Source organism: Pongo abelii, chromosome 5 (assembly GCF_028885655.2).
Source record: "Pongo abelii isolate AG06213 chromosome 5, NHGRI_mPonAbe1-v2.0_pri, whole genome shotgun sequence".
NCBI lineage: Eukaryota > Metazoa > Chordata > Mammalia > Primates > Hominidae > Pongo > Pongo abelii.
The window spans coordinates 20047330-20062909 of NC_071990.2; the positions used below are offsets into that span (position 1 = coordinate 20047330).

The 15580-nt window shown below is 42.6% G+C and overlaps 1 pseudogene; it reads right to left on the reverse strand.

The window, feature by feature from the left end:
- Positions 1-291: 291 nt before the first annotated feature.
- LOC112133866 (large ribosomal subunit protein eL29-like) lies at positions 292-8649 on the reverse strand (annotated as a pseudogene).
- Between the last annotated feature and the right edge of the window lie 6931 nt (positions 8650-15580).

The window sequence follows — 15580 nt, forward strand, 5'->3', positions numbered from 1 at the left end:
TTTCATAAAGGAGGTAATTTAGGACCAGAATTTAGGACGAGTGGCAGTTAATAAAAGTATTTCAGGCAGACAAGAAATTGAAGAAGAAAAAAAGGCTCATTTATGTGAGGCAGCTAGGTAAGTGTCCGTTTTGAGGAGGAGGGTTGCATAAGAGGGCAACATTATTGGAATATAACTTTTTTTAAAACGAATCCTGCCTCAGGTTTTTTTGTACAAATAGCACAGGAGGACACCAGCCCCATGCAGACGGCAGCCCAGGGGGGGTCAACCCAGTCCTTCTGTCTTCACATTGGCAGACAGAGATCTCTACTCTGAAATCTTTGTAGGGGCCTGGGCACCTTTGGAAGCCTGAGTTGGAACTGAAGCTGGAGCTGCAGCCTAGGCCTTGGTTTGGTCCTTGGCCTTGGCCTTTGGCTGGCACAGCCTGAGCCCTTTGGCAATGCAGGCACGAGCACACTTCCCAAACTTGGAGTGGGCAATGTAGGCAAGTCAATCGAGCTCGCAGCTGACACCCTTTGGGATCTTGGGCTTAACCTCTTTGGGCTTTATGAGGGCCTCGATAGCCTTGGCACACGCACTCATGGCCTTGGCACTGTTGGCCTGCTTCTTCTTTAGGCCCTTCTTCTTGTGCTTCTTGGTAAAGCACATGTTCCTCAGGAACTTGGGGTCCACCCCCTTAAGATATTTGTATCTTTGTGATCGGGGTTTCTTGATGCCATTTCTGTGCCATTTTCGGGACTGGTTGTGTGTGGTGTGGTTCTTGGACTTGGTCATGTCTGCACCTTAAGCCACAGCTCCGGAAGCACCTAGAACCAGAAGTTGAATAAAACTTTAACACAAGTTGTGACAAGGGACAGAAAGGAAAAGATAAACAGTGGGCAGATCACAGAGGGCTGTGTATACTATGTTAAATAACTTCGTATTTATGCTGTAACTATCAATGATTTTAAAGGAGAATGACTTGATCGGATTTTTGTTTTAGATAAATTATTCTGGTAGAAATATAAAGACAGATAATATCGAGCCAAGACTGAAAGGAAGAGAGACCTGTAGGAGGTACTGACTCAATAGTGCAGGTTTGTTATATAGGTAAACTCATGCCATGGGAATTTGTTGTACAGATTATTTCATCACCCAGGTACTAAGCTTAGTGCCCAATAGTTATCTTTTCTGCTCCTCTTCTTCCTCCCACCCTCCACCCTCAGGTAAGCCCCAGTGTCTGTTGTTCCCCTTTTTGTATCCATGTGTTCTCCTCATTTAGCTCTTACTTTTAAGTGAGACCATGCAGTATTTGGTTTTCTCTTCCTGCATTAGTTTGCTAAGGATAATGGCCTCCAGCTCCAACCATGTCCCTGCAAAGGACATGGACTCATTCTTTTCTACGGCTGCATAGTATTCCATGGTGTATATGTACCACATTTTCTTTATCCAGTCTACTGTTGATGGGCATTTAGGTTGATTCCATGTCTTTGCTATTGTGAATAGTGCTGCAATGAACACACATGCGCATGTGTCTTTATGATAGAATAACTTCCATTCCTTTGGGTATATACCCAGTAATGGGATTGCTAGGTCAACTGGTAGTTCTGTTTTTAGCTCTTTGAGAAATTACCATACTGCTTTCCACAATGGTTGAACTAATGTCCACTCCCATCAACAGTGTATAACCATCTACTTTTCTCAGCAACCTTGCCAGCATCTTTTTTTTTTTGACTTTTTAATAATAGTCATTCTTACTGGAATGAGAGACCTATCTTATTAATAAGATAAGGAAATCTAATAGAAAAAGGGGACAATTTGTGACGCAAGATATAGAATGATATGAGGGGTTGGAATCAAGGGGCAGTCCTTAAAACTTGGAAGAGGAACCTTATCCTCTGAGACTGGTGAAGGAAGAGTTCAGACCTCCCTATTATAGGATGTGAGGAGCAGGAAGGAAGTGCATATCTGGCGGTATCCCATTCCTCCCTTTTTCTGAGCCCAGGGTGAAAGTACAAATAGATACTCACATGTCTATATCCAAATATTTAAAATTTATCTAGCAAGCAAAAAGTAGTTAAATAAAGTATGTTAGATATGTATGTTCAATAGAAAATGCCTATCTTGACAGATATACCTTCTTTAAAATTTGGGAAGCCACTTTATTTAGAGTTTTGGACTCCTCGGAGTTCTATGCTAGAATATGGAGACCTAAGAGAGCCACCCCAGCCCATGATCCAATTCTCTTGTTTTCCTACTTCTGGCCCCACAATATACCACGAGAGACATACAAGGACACGTGTAGACACCCAAGCCTGCAAGCCCAGACTCAGGCCACATGCCTCTGGAAATAGCCACTCCTTGGCCACCCCTTGAGCCTAGAGATGCATCCACAGTGGGTTCAGCCATCCTTGGGGTAAAAGATGCTGGAAGAAGTCCATGGAGGACCTATAAACAGGCTCATGGCAATCTGTGCAAGGAATTCTGAGGTTCTGGGTACTCACGGTATAATGTAGAAAAGGAAATGTGGTTCTGGGTAGACATATCCCCCTTAGCTTCACACACCCCTTGCCGTGTATGGAGGAGCTCAGGTATGAGGCCAGAATGATGCTCTCTGAAGATCAGGGCACAGGGCAGAAGCTCCTCTTGCCCAGGCCTAGGGGTGGTACAGTCCAGTAGCCTCCATGTTCTTGATGGAACCCCCCCACCCAAAAAAAAAAAGCTAAAGTTATTAGCCAACACTGAAGTTGGTTGGGGATCCGTCCAGAGGAACCAATGCTACCTCTCAGGTTTTGTTCTTTTAACTCCTGGGAAACAGTATCCAAGTAGTTTGCCAGGAGAATTTGTTTTTTCTCTTGAAGCAGAAGCACTCACCAGTCAAGCAAGCATGGATTAGAATCCCTGAGGTACTACAGCTTACAGGCATTTGCTTGGTAGATTTTTTTTCCTACTCACTGCCAATTTGAGTGGACTCATAAAGTTTGCTTTGTGCCAGAAGCATGAACTGGAAGGGCAAAAAAAAGACATCACCACAAAACTCACTTCAAAGCCAGAGAGCTCTTGAAACTGATTTCATCTCAGGAGTCCCCAGCAGTGCTGAAAGCAGGTCACCTTCAGAAAGAGATCTGTCCGCCATGAAGGCTGCAGAGCTTTCGTGAAGAGCAGGTCTTCTCCCCTGACATAAAGGTAAATCTAGGTGTAAATGGCATCACTGGCCAACAGAAACAGGGGCCCACAGAAAGAGGAATGTCCAGAGAGCATTTTTTAAAATCTTAATATTAATTTTCTTTCCAAGGAAATGAAATATTTCAAAAAGGATAAGGATGACATGAATTAAAAAACAGAGCAATGACAAGACACAAGTTATATCATTTTAAAAAATATTTTTGTGCATGTGTAAAATGTTCATAATGTTACTTTAGGGGTACTTTAACTTCTCTTCCTGCGTATTATACCTGAACAATGATAGAATGATGTTTTTTTAAAAAAATATTAGGATTCTAAAGACCTTTTCTACCATTAATTTTCTATAATGGTGCTGAAATCTTATTATCTACATTTTATTGCTATGAAAACTAATATATAGAGCAGTTAAGTGACTATCCAGTGAACAAGTGGCAGAATTGGAAATAGCACCCAATATTTTATCCTACCTATTAAATCATATATCTTGCTAACCTAGAGGTGCCTCTTTTCACACTAATCTACTTTTGATTCATAGCTATGGAAGTCCTGAATGCTGACCTATTAGAAATCTGTAATTAGTCAGCACCTAACTATATATTAGATTCTGTTAAGTAATGTCATTACAAGAATAAGGGGGACGAAACTGGAAACTTCGAAGAAATAAAACTATTCCTAAATCTTTGAAGACAGGTTAACTTATGACATGTCATCCCACACACCATGTATCAATAAAAAAAAAAGTTCTAGTTTAGAAAAGAAATGGTAAGGAAAATGTTCACGGAGTATTTAGATAAATTCATGCATAGTGCATTCCTAATATATGGCCTAATATTAATTATCTCTGTTGTTTAAATCCTCCTGCAGTAATTTGCCCTCTCTCTCAGCAATTATTATTGTCTACCTTGTACCTAGATCTATGTATGCAGGTTTTACTTTCCCCACTAAATTCTAAAGGTGGTGATTGGGTGCCATACATTTTTTGTGTCCTCTGCAGTGGATAACAATGCCTCGCTCATGGTAGTAATAAGTTGTTGCTGAATGAAAACAATGCATATATTGGATTATATCACTAGGCTTTTTAGATTGATGTCCAAGACAACCAGATCTAGTCATTAGGTCTGTCTCTAGGACCCCTGTCAAGGACAGAGCTCTGGGTGAGATAAATTGCAGGTCTAAACCAACAGCAATTCTCATGCTCTAAATTCACAAACCAAATGAAGGATTGTACACTCTAGAAAGGCTGCTATTCAGATTTAAAAAAAATAAAACAAAGCAGATACAAATCCCTCTTTCAGTATTCACTCTGACTGCAGGGAAGGATATACAGGTATTTCTTATCAGGCCAGAAAGACTGTCTAGCTAAGAAATAAACATCTTAAGTTAAAGATTTTTATTTCCACTATATGGGCAACTCTTGCATGGTAAACTTGCACTCAGAGAAAATCTGTTTATTGTGCAGTAAAAAGGAAAGTCCCAAATAATTAGGAAGCATCATGTGTGCTCAAAGAAATGAAGTCAATAACAGTATTCCAATGTGTGTTGTATCTAAACTAAACTACAAAAGTAGCTTTTTACCATTGCATGCAAATGATGGCTGGAAAATAGCCTACTTTACATAATTGCACAGCTGTGGGCAGTCTGGCTTCCAAAATTCAGGACGCATTGTGATAACATGTGTAGGACCCAGAAAGGGGTTAATTTCGAAAACAGTCACTTTCATATACTCAGATGGAGACAGAGCACCATTATTGATGTTTAATCGATCAATAGGCATTTCTTCCTGTGATATGAAGTTTACATTACCCTCCATCTGGAGTGAGTGAAGGAATAAGAAGGAAATCTGTCAAACGCAAAATTACTTCTTATTAGCTTTGCCCGTGTCATTTCAGTTTAGTTTACTACATGTTAATCTTTTCTATGACTTAAATAAAGCAATAGAAAGTGATTGTACTTTAACCCTCTTGTGGATTTCTCAAACACTTCAATCTAAATGCAACAATTTAGACCATGCTCCAGGATGAGTTATCATATCTCTGTCTCATAATATGATCAAGTAATTGGCCAGTTACTTCGTAGGTTCCATTTCTTCCCCAGTTCTATAAAATCCTATGGTTCCAGATTTCTCAAACCCCTTCTTTCTGCAGCAACTCTGCTCCCCAGTTCAGTTTCTAAGTCTAGAAAGCAATGTGGTAGAATGCAACGAGTATGAATTTAGCTACAAATAGACCACATTTAAAATTTCAATTCCATGGAACTGCCTATACGAGACCCTAAACAATATGTTAACCTCTCTAAGACTCCATTTCTGTATCTGTAAAATGGTTACACTAGAGCCTGGCTCATAAATGAAATAACATATATGAAGTGCCTGGTACATAAAGATCACTTAATTCATACACATAGCCTTTCCTCACCCTCAAATGGGATCACTTGTTTTTTTTCTGCATTTAGAATCATGTTTTGTGAGTAGTGGTGTTTCTTTCATTTCCTAGACTCTGGTTTATTAATTCACATAGTCAAAGCATAGTGTAGAAGGTGCAGATTTGTATCTTCTATTTCAGAAAAGACAAATTAGTAAAAATTTTTTGAAATGGTGAACCGGGCTGGGCATGGTGGCTCACACTTGTTGTAATCCCAGAACTTTGGGAGGCTGAAGTAGGAGGACTGCTTGAGGCCAGGAATTTGATATGAGCCAGAGCAACATAGAGAGACCTCTGTTACTACAGATTTTTTTTGATCAGCCATGGTGGCATTTGCCTGTATCCTAGCTATTCAGGAGGCTGTGGTGGGAGGATCACCTGAGCTCAGGGGACTGAGGCTGCAGTGAGCCATGTTTGTGCCACCGTACTCCAGCCTGGGCAACAGAGTGAAACCCTGTTTCAAAAAAAAAAAAAGCCAACCAAGCAAGTGTGTTTAGTTGATGACCTAATGACCAGGGAGTAAGACTGTTTAGTGCTTTGGTAAGTTATTTTTATTTTGTTATATATTATAAGTTCAATTATTACCATTACTGGGGTGGAAGTGAGGGGGTTGTCAGAACAAGTGCATATCCTCCTGAATGGATAAATAAGGCAGAGGAAGGCACGTGACCCAAATGTGTGTGCTACAGACCATGTGTACTATTCTCCATCATATATCTCCTAAATTTTCTTAGTAAAGAAATACGTGAACAGGAAGCCCCCTCCTTAACAAGGTCTCACTGTGCCCCTACGATTTCCCCATTCATGCCTACAATGTTAAAGTCTTCCAAAGGAAGAGTCTTCAGACCTTCTGTACATATAGTGACAATCATCTGCTGTGTACAGAAAACCTCCAGGTAGGAGAGAGAGAGCTGCTGCCATTGTGTTTAAATTCCTAAGATCAACACTAGGCAGTTTAAGGTAATAAATAGCAGTAGTTCTCATTGTAGCAATTTCTTTTTTATTCATATTTTTAATTGACAAATCATAATTGTATCCATTTGTAAGGTACAGTGTGATATTTTGATATATGTATACAATGTGTAAAGATTAAATCAAGCAAATTAACATATCCATCGCTTCACTTATTTCTGGTGCGATATTTGAAATGTACTCATTTCTATTTTGAAATACACAATTTCTATCTAGTTCAGGGCCACATGGGCAACCATTAGAACACGGTATAAAATCAGTAGGTACCAATGAATAATGAATGAAGGCTCACTCCCAAACCAGGCGATCTAATGGAAAGTTTAACATAATTTCACAACCCAAACCATTGTTCACCCACTTGTTCTGCTTCTTGCTCTCTGTATATCCTACCTTTCTGTGTGCAGGCTGCTCAGCCACTAAGAAACCTATTACCTGGAACAAGTTCAACCTGCTGCTTTCGTCTGACCTGTACTTTGCAATGCAATAAGAAATCCTTCTGTATTAAGAATGTAGAATATGGATTATAAGTGTTAGGTAATTCTTTGGTCATTAGGGTCACACAAGGTTGTCCACTGAGCATGCTCATGACATAACATCAAACCTGTCAAAGTGGAGCAGCATGGATATCATTTGTGATGGGACCTCCTGAAATGTGCAAAGACCAGACAGAATGTAGCCAATCAATGACCATTCACCAGCACAGAGAGTACAGAAAATATCACATTTCCTTATTTTTTTTTTTAAATTTTTTTTTGAGACAAAGTCTCACTCTGTCACCCAGGCTGGAGTGCAGTGGCATGATCTCGGCTCACTGCAACCTCCGCCTCCCGGGTTCAAGCGATTCTCCTGCCTCAGCCTCCCAAATAGCTGGGATCACAGGTGCACACCACACCTGGCTAATTTTTGTATCTTTAGTAGAGACGGGGTTTTGCCATGTTGGCCAGGCTGGTCTCGAATTCCTGACCTCAAGTGATCCACCCGCCTTGGCCTCCCAAAATGCTGAGATTACAGGCGTGAGCCCCCGTACCCAGCCTCCTTATTTTTCTCTAAATCAACTTAAGTCCAATTCTAAGCCCCACTCCCCTGAGAAGTGGAAAAGTCAAACTCAGTCATTACTGGAGCTCTCCAACCATAGGTCACATAAAAGTCCCTGGGTCTGAAGCAGGATGAGACATTGGGGAAGCCCCACTGATTATGAGGCATCGGGAGATACAGAAAACCACCAGGGTCTCCATGGTCCTGGCCCTTTGGGATAGGGGCCACTCATCTGCTTCTGTTCCATTTGTGGGGTTCAGAAAATCCTCAGCAAAACTGGAAGTGCCCTGCCTCTGAGGTGCATCAAACAGGTGTCCCATTTGAGTCATGCTGCTCCCTTGGGTGGCTGCCACTAGAGGGGACATGCCCCCCACTACTGATGAAACTCATCAACCTCCAACCTTCTCCCAGTCCAGGTGAATGATCTCTCCCCTCCCTGCTCAACGCTCTCAAAAGCATTCTGGGCTCTCCCCTCCTTCTCTGGTGAAATCTAATCTCATCTGAGCTTAGACTTTTTCAAAAATCAGGAAGACCTTCTGCTTTTGAGGCAAGAGAAGGCAAAGCCTGGATTTCGGTTAGAAATGGGAAGGATAGAAGTGACTCCAAGAAGGAAGCAATACTGAAATCTTAGGAAATTATCCCATCCCATTGGTGTCATAAAAAAGTAGATGAGTTGCCCTTGACTTCCTGGCCTGGGAACTGGGTAGGACCAACTCTCCCAGACAGAGAAGTCCTGGGAGCTACAGTCAGGATGCACCACCCCCAGGCACACTGGCTAAGTGTGAGAACCAAGAAATTATCATGGGTGTTTCAGGGCAGCCCCCACCCTGTGCCTTCCCACCCATCCCTCAAGGGATTCTGGGCAGAGGTTCCCATGGGCTTGGAGTAGCAGTAAGTTAAATGGAATAGGGGAGATGAAATGAAAGAATCACAAGACCAAAAGCATGGCAGGAATCTGCAAACACAAGACCAGCCTACCTTTGAACCTAAAATCCAGCTGGATATTTGTGGAGAGGTCACCTTATTCATGGCCAAAGGGCTGACCAGTTCCACGCCAGCAGGGAGTGCTGAAGAGGAAGAGAGAAGCTTCCCTGCAGGACAGCATCGGCACCTAGAGCTGGCTTGAAAGGGCCCTGAGGACCAAGCAGATAAGAGAGGTCATGTTTAGGCAGGGGCTATTGAGAGCCATGACACAGACACACAGCCTTGCAATGGACACACAGCAGACAAACAGCAAGGGAATCACAGGGCACCAGAGCAAGAGGATTGGCAAGGCAAATGTGCCCAATGCTTGGAGACTCTGCCAGGGAACTGGGGCCTCCATATACAGGGATTCCACTGCTAGAGGTTCTGGAAAAAGTCCCCTCTAGACGTGGACTTCAACTGTGCCCTGTCTGACTGGTATTGCTGAGAAAACTTCAGTTACACTTTCAAGCACAAGCAAAAATCTCTTCACATTATAAGAAAAAAGATCATCCTTTTAAGCAATGAGGTCTCATGTTCTGGTCCCCAGGTAATTTGACTGAGATTGAATTTAGCAAATGTTTACGGAAACAGAAAACAATGATTAACAAATTCATTAATTCAATTAGGGCACAGGGTAGCTCCTCCAAAAATGTTTGTTGTTGCTGCTGCTGATGATAATTAAAATCTTGATTATAGATAGGTTGTGATGTATAATCATTTCATAACTAAGTCCTTATGCCTTGATGAGAACTATCATTATGTGTAAATATTGACTAAGGCTGAGCTTCACACATGCCATTGAAATTCCAGTTTATAATCTCATGCTAACCGACAGTAATGAACTAAACTGAGACCTCAGATCCAACAAACAACCTGCTGGCGTTGACGGTTGGAGGTGCAGACGTGATCCTAAATCAACATATCTTATAATCGTTTTTCGTATTTTGCAGACCATCTCGGCTTACCTGATAGAAAGAAATTCTTCACGAGAATTCTGAGATTTCTTCATCATTCAGTGACTTCTAGGATTTCTAATGATGAAGATCTTCTCTATCATTCAGGCCCCCACAGAGCACCAGGAGGTTGGGGGACCAAGAGCTTCTGGTTTCAAAGGGCCTCTGATACTCTCAGTGCGACCCACTGCAGTTTTGCTAGAAGAGTGGTGCTTTTTCATTAGGAAGCCATCTTGTCCTGAGAATGATCAAAAAAAATTAATTTTCTAAATGTCAGCCCAAACCGGCAAGAATAAAAGTGCTGAGCTGAGTTTGGTGCCAGTGGCAAGAATATACTTTTTAAAAAATTATCAGCAGTAAGTTAAAGACTGAATGGCAGTCCGGGCTCAGTGGCTCAGGCCTGTAATCCCAGCACTTTGGGAGGCCGAGGTGGGTGGATCACCTGAGGCCAGGAGTTCAAGACCAGTCTGGTCAATATGGTGAAACCCCGTCTCTACTAAAAATACAAAAAAAAAGTTAGCCAGGCATGGTGGTGGGTGCCTGTAATCCCAGCTACTCAGGAGGCTGAGGCAGGAGAATTGCTTGAACCCGGGAGGCAGAGGTTGCTGTGAGTCAAGATCATGCCATTGCATTCCAGCCTGGGCAACAAGAGTAAAACTCCGCCTCAGGAAAGAAAAAAAAAAAAAAGATTGAATGGCAGTAGAAACTGGACTTTCCTAGACACTCCCTCTGCCCATCCCAACCCTCCAAATACACACCTCCATACACACACACACACACATACACCACACATCCGTGCCACAACACACCCCACCACACCCACAAATGTCACACATACTTTACTTAATAATCTACCAGATGGAAATTTAAATTATGGGATACTGTCTGTAAGTAAGTTAGAGTAAGTCAGTAAATTAAACATATTCACTAAAACCCAAATCCAAACTCGCATTTTGCCACAAGTTACCCTATACTACCATTCACTCCAAACCAATCAGCTGAGGTGTTTGCACCGACAGGACTACCAGAAAAGGGAAGCAACACTTCCTCTGCATAGAGCTTGGGGGCAGGGAGGGACCCTCTTTTACAGTCATGAGTGAAATTAATGTGAAAGAGGCAAGAAATCTTACTGTGCATTCCTGTACATAGTACATTATCTCCTCTCATCTGGAAGCATCTATTGAAGGGCAGGCTACTGTAGAAGGCATTAGGATTATCAAGACAAATTCAAAGAGAAATAGTGTGTTTGAATTTAGCTTTCAGCATTCAAAGCTGGGAAAGACAATAGTTTGATAGGTTTTGTAGATGGAGAGAGAGACAGAGAGAAAGAAAATCTTCTAAATTCTTTTCCTGTATCAGGAAACAAGCCTGAGGGCTCAGGTCTCAGACTTTCTTCTATAATGTAGATAAGATTCCCATTCTGCTTATGACAGGCCATTACGCTTGTTGCCCTAAAGTGGAAAGAGGATATGCCAAAGAGGAAGACGTACAGATAGAAAATTCTGAACCTTTAAGAAAAGCCTAGGGGCTGCCCCCAGAAGAAGATTGTGGGAAGAGGAGATGAGAAAGGCCAAGAAAGCAAGGTCCAATATCAAGGTTCTCCCGGTCCACTCTGGGGTGAAGCAGCTTTTAAAATATCCAGTAAGGGCTGGGTGCGGTGACTTATGTCTGTAATCCCAGCACTTTCGGAGGCTGAGGTGAGCGGATCACCTGAGGTCAGGAGTTTGAGACCAGCCTGGCCAGCATGGTGAAACCCCATCTCTACTAAAAATACAAAAATTAGCCGAGTGTAGTGTCACACACCTGTAGTCCTAGCTACTCAGGAGGCTGAAGCAGAAGAATCGCTTGAACCCAGGAGGCGGAGGTTGCAATGAGCCATGATCATGCCACTGCACCCCAGCCTGGGTAACAGAGCAAAACTTTGCCTAAAAAAAAAAAAAAAAAAATCCAGCAAGGTATACAAGAACCCGCTAGTGGCACCTTCCTGGGGTATAGCAGGGTGTAGTGGCAAGCCTTCCCCGTGGGCCAGGGCACAGGCATAGCCTCATGGGCCCAGTGAGTCTTCTGACATTCCTGTCCCAGTAGCGTGCATGGGGACTCAGGTAACCACATGCCTCACTGTGAGGATGCATAAAGGACCCACACAGGCTGGGTTAGAAGGAGGATGCTCTCGGGTAGGGGCTTTAAGAAAAGGGACAAATGGCCCAAAGCCAGATGGAACCAGCATTTCTCCATGATCACCAGACCAGGAAGCAGGAAAGGCGAACCACTCTGTCTCAGAAGACAGTGAGGACATAAATGGCCTCACTGCTAGGAGATTGCGTGCCACCTGGGGTGGGTGGTGAGAGCCAGGGGTGGGGAATCTGAAAGATCCAAAGAGACAGAGGCACAACTACATATCAGACTAGGTTTCTAGAATTTTACTAAAGGTGGTGTCCCCTGCCCTAACTGCCCCCACTCCCCGCACCTCCCCAGCAGACAGGGACTTGTGTGCAAGATGAGAACAATAAAGAGACCAGGTTTTCTTTGAGCAGAAAAGTGTAACATGAGCAAATTTGCCACTTGGGTTCGGCAGCTTCAGGAAGTCTCAATTAGCTATATGTGTAGACGAAAGATTCTGAGCCTTGGAGAAGATGCTACTGGCTTCAAAAAGACAAAATTTTGGCTGGGTGCAGTGGCTCATATCTGTAATCCCAGCACATTGGGAGGCCAAGGCAGGAGGATTACTTGAGGCAAGAGTTCGAGACCAGCCTAGGTAAAACAGGGAGACATCCCCATCTCTTTAGAAATAAAAAATAAAGTTGGCTGGGCACAGTGGCCTATTACTGTAGTCCCAGCTACTCAGGAGGCTGAGGTGGGAGGCTCTCTTGAGCCCAGGAAGTCAAGGCTACAGTGACCCATGATGGCACCAGTACACTCCAACCTGGGCAACAGAGCAAAACTCTATCTCCAAAAAAAAACAAACAAAATTTAATCCTTTGACCATGTGATTTTGTATCGTATGTTATACTATATTATGTATTATGCATCATGTGTATACATTATTTAGATGTTTTTTGCTTTTAAATTCTTCAAGTGGATGTGCCTAGGTAGCTGGACATTTTGTCTTCTTGTCCTTCATCCCGGGTCCAGGTCGTCCCACACATGCACCGCCTCTTGGGCAGATCAGGGGGCTCTTCTGCTCTGTCAGAAATGAGACAGGAATGGAATGACTGGCTGTGTGGTGAGGCAGGGCCAGGGAGAGGAGAAACTCAGGGGTACAAGGGTGAGGGGAGGGAGAGAGACTCCTAGTAAGTCTTCTCATGAGGTCCGAGAAAGCAGCAGCCACATGATGGCTACAGAAACAAGGAATGAAGGCTTTCATGTCTGGCGTGTGGAGCACATGGGGCCGTCTGAGTGCCTTCTCCAGCCTTGGAGAAGGCACTTTCTATTCTCTGCACAAGGGAGATTATGAATTATGGATTATGGATTGCAATGGGGATACTTGAGCCAGAGGTAAGAAGGTGAAGTGCATGTCCTACTGGAAACTGTGTGTGTATGTGTGTGTGTGTGTGTGTGAGAGAGAGAGAGAGAGAGAACACGAGTAAGAACAGCAAGACCGGCTAGTAAGAAATCTACTAGGAATGCATTTCTAGCATGAAAGGCATGATGCTGAGATTATACATAAACACAAAGAATCAGCAGCCCAATTACATTTCACCTGTAGTCCCAGCTACTTGGAAGGCTGAGGTGGAAGGATCACTTGAGCCCAGGGAGGTCAAAGCTGCCGTGAGCTGTGGTCATACCGCTGCACTCCAGCCTGAGCGACAGAGCAAGACCCTGTCGCAAAAACACAAACAAACAAACAAAATGTTATTTTATTCTTTTTTGTAATTTGGAGCAATTTTGATAACTAAATAATATTTAATTAACTCAAATTTTCTAACAGTTGACTCCAACTTTCTTTTTGAACCAGAAAAGAAATATGCTAGTCAGAAACAAAAGTCATAGATAGGTAAAGTAATGAATTTTCAAAGTTACTTTAAAACAGGCCCATTTTTGTATATGTATGTGTGTGTTTTCAACCACCATGCCTTCCCAAAATTAAAATATACTGGGAAATGGGGGACTATAGGGATGGGGTGGAGTAGAGATGAACAAACCAACATTTCCAATTCCTGAACAGGATTCCCCAACTTGCTATTAAGACACTGGGCTGCATGCAGGATTCGGAATGTTCGTATCTGGACAACCTAATCCATTGTTTTATTTTCACTCCTTCAGCCCAAACAAGTGTCCTCACTCTCTTCTGTCTGGCTCCTGAATCTTAATGTTTGCATGAACAAAACATTAACAAACAAGAGCGCAATCCAGTGTAGCAAAGCACTATCACTGCAAATAGTCATCTTGAGGTTCGCTGGGATTTTCAGAAAGTAAGACATGTTCACGGTTATGAGTGGGCATCCGATTTACCTGCTAGAAATGTAAGTGACTCTTCACATGGGCCCTTTTCTCCAAAAACACCGCCTTTCTGAGAGATGAAGTGAAGTGGGGGGACTAAGAATCTCATATTTTCAGCTACATAAATTCATTTCAGCATAAACTCATTTCAGCTTGAAAATCTGAACAATGTAAATTTACTCTCCAGAGAGAAAGAGAGAGAGAAGAAACAGCAAGATTTTTCCCTGGAATCTGTTGAGAATAAGGAGGGAGCATGGGTGTGGGGACGTGCATTTTGTGCTGTACCTTTGAAAAGAGAACAGAACACAATGTCCTAAGATAAATCGTCATTTTCTGAAGCCAGCATTTTCTCCCAAATTCTTAAGGAAATGTTGCCACCTTCTGGACAAAAGCTCAGTAAGCATTCACCACAACCCTGCTCTCCAGCTTATTTATAAACTCATTTACATGAGTTAATAAATAATTTTGCTGTGACTTTTCTATTATTCTACCTGCACAGCACTGATAGTCTCAAAAAATCAAGTCACTATAAAAGCACTAATCATATGCCTAACAAAACAGAAAGCCCACTTTGCCAATTAAGCAGATTCTTCAAGAGAGAAATAATCACACTGACAAAGTTTACCAGATTTAAAAAAATCTCATTCATGGACTTCTTAACTCTTACAGGGTTTGAAGAATGGTGGGTAGATTCTCAACCAGGTTTTCTCTTTTCATTTTTTTTTTTAATTACCACTTCTCTCTTTTAATAATAGGTTCAAATTCATCTAACCAAATAGTCTTGAATTTGATTTTTTTCAATGTATTTTAAGGTCATCAGTAATATTTTGAGCATTCATAAACGAAGACACCTGTACTCATATCCTGAGAATTTGTAAAATGCTCACATTTCTTTACCATAATGGGCCCTTCCCATCAGTCAATTCTCATTACCAATGTTTTCAATAAAACAAGGCAGTTAAGGTGGACAAGCTTTATGTGAACAGCTATGCATTGTGCAAAGAAGGCGCCTGCCCACTTAGTACTGAGCGTCTTCCCCGTGCTTGGGCCTGAGGTTTGCGTCTCCAACGTGGAGGAGTCTGCAAGACGACGAAGTTCGTTGCTCTGCTGGATGAGGACCGCATTACTTGATCTTCTCAGCGCCGTTTAAATGTGCAATAAACCCAATGTCCCTCTTCACTCAGGATCTCACCAAGGGCTTAGAGGAAGGCTGCAGTACTTCTCAGAGAAGCTCTATTCGTTTTTCTGAGGATGTGGCTGATGAAATTGACAGCCCTGTCTACCTCATCCATGTTTTCGCAGGTGGGAAATTCGGTGGTGAAGCCCCAACTTGTGGCATGTCCCTAACACTGCTGATAGCCTTGTCTTCTGTTCTCTAGCCCTTCAGGTGGCTGACCAGGAGACCTACTGCACGATCAAAGGTGTTAACTCAATTCTGTGCTAGACCGTTGCCTTGGTTTCCCCCACAGTCATTGCTGCAGCGGGCTACATGGCATCTCTGCAAATGAAAGAAGTGCACGGAAAGGAGAAAAGCCAAGTGTTTTGACCAAACCGCAGACAGTGCTTTTCCTCATCCACCAGACATGAGAACCAATGGAGGAAAATAGAAAAAAACACATTCTTCTTAGA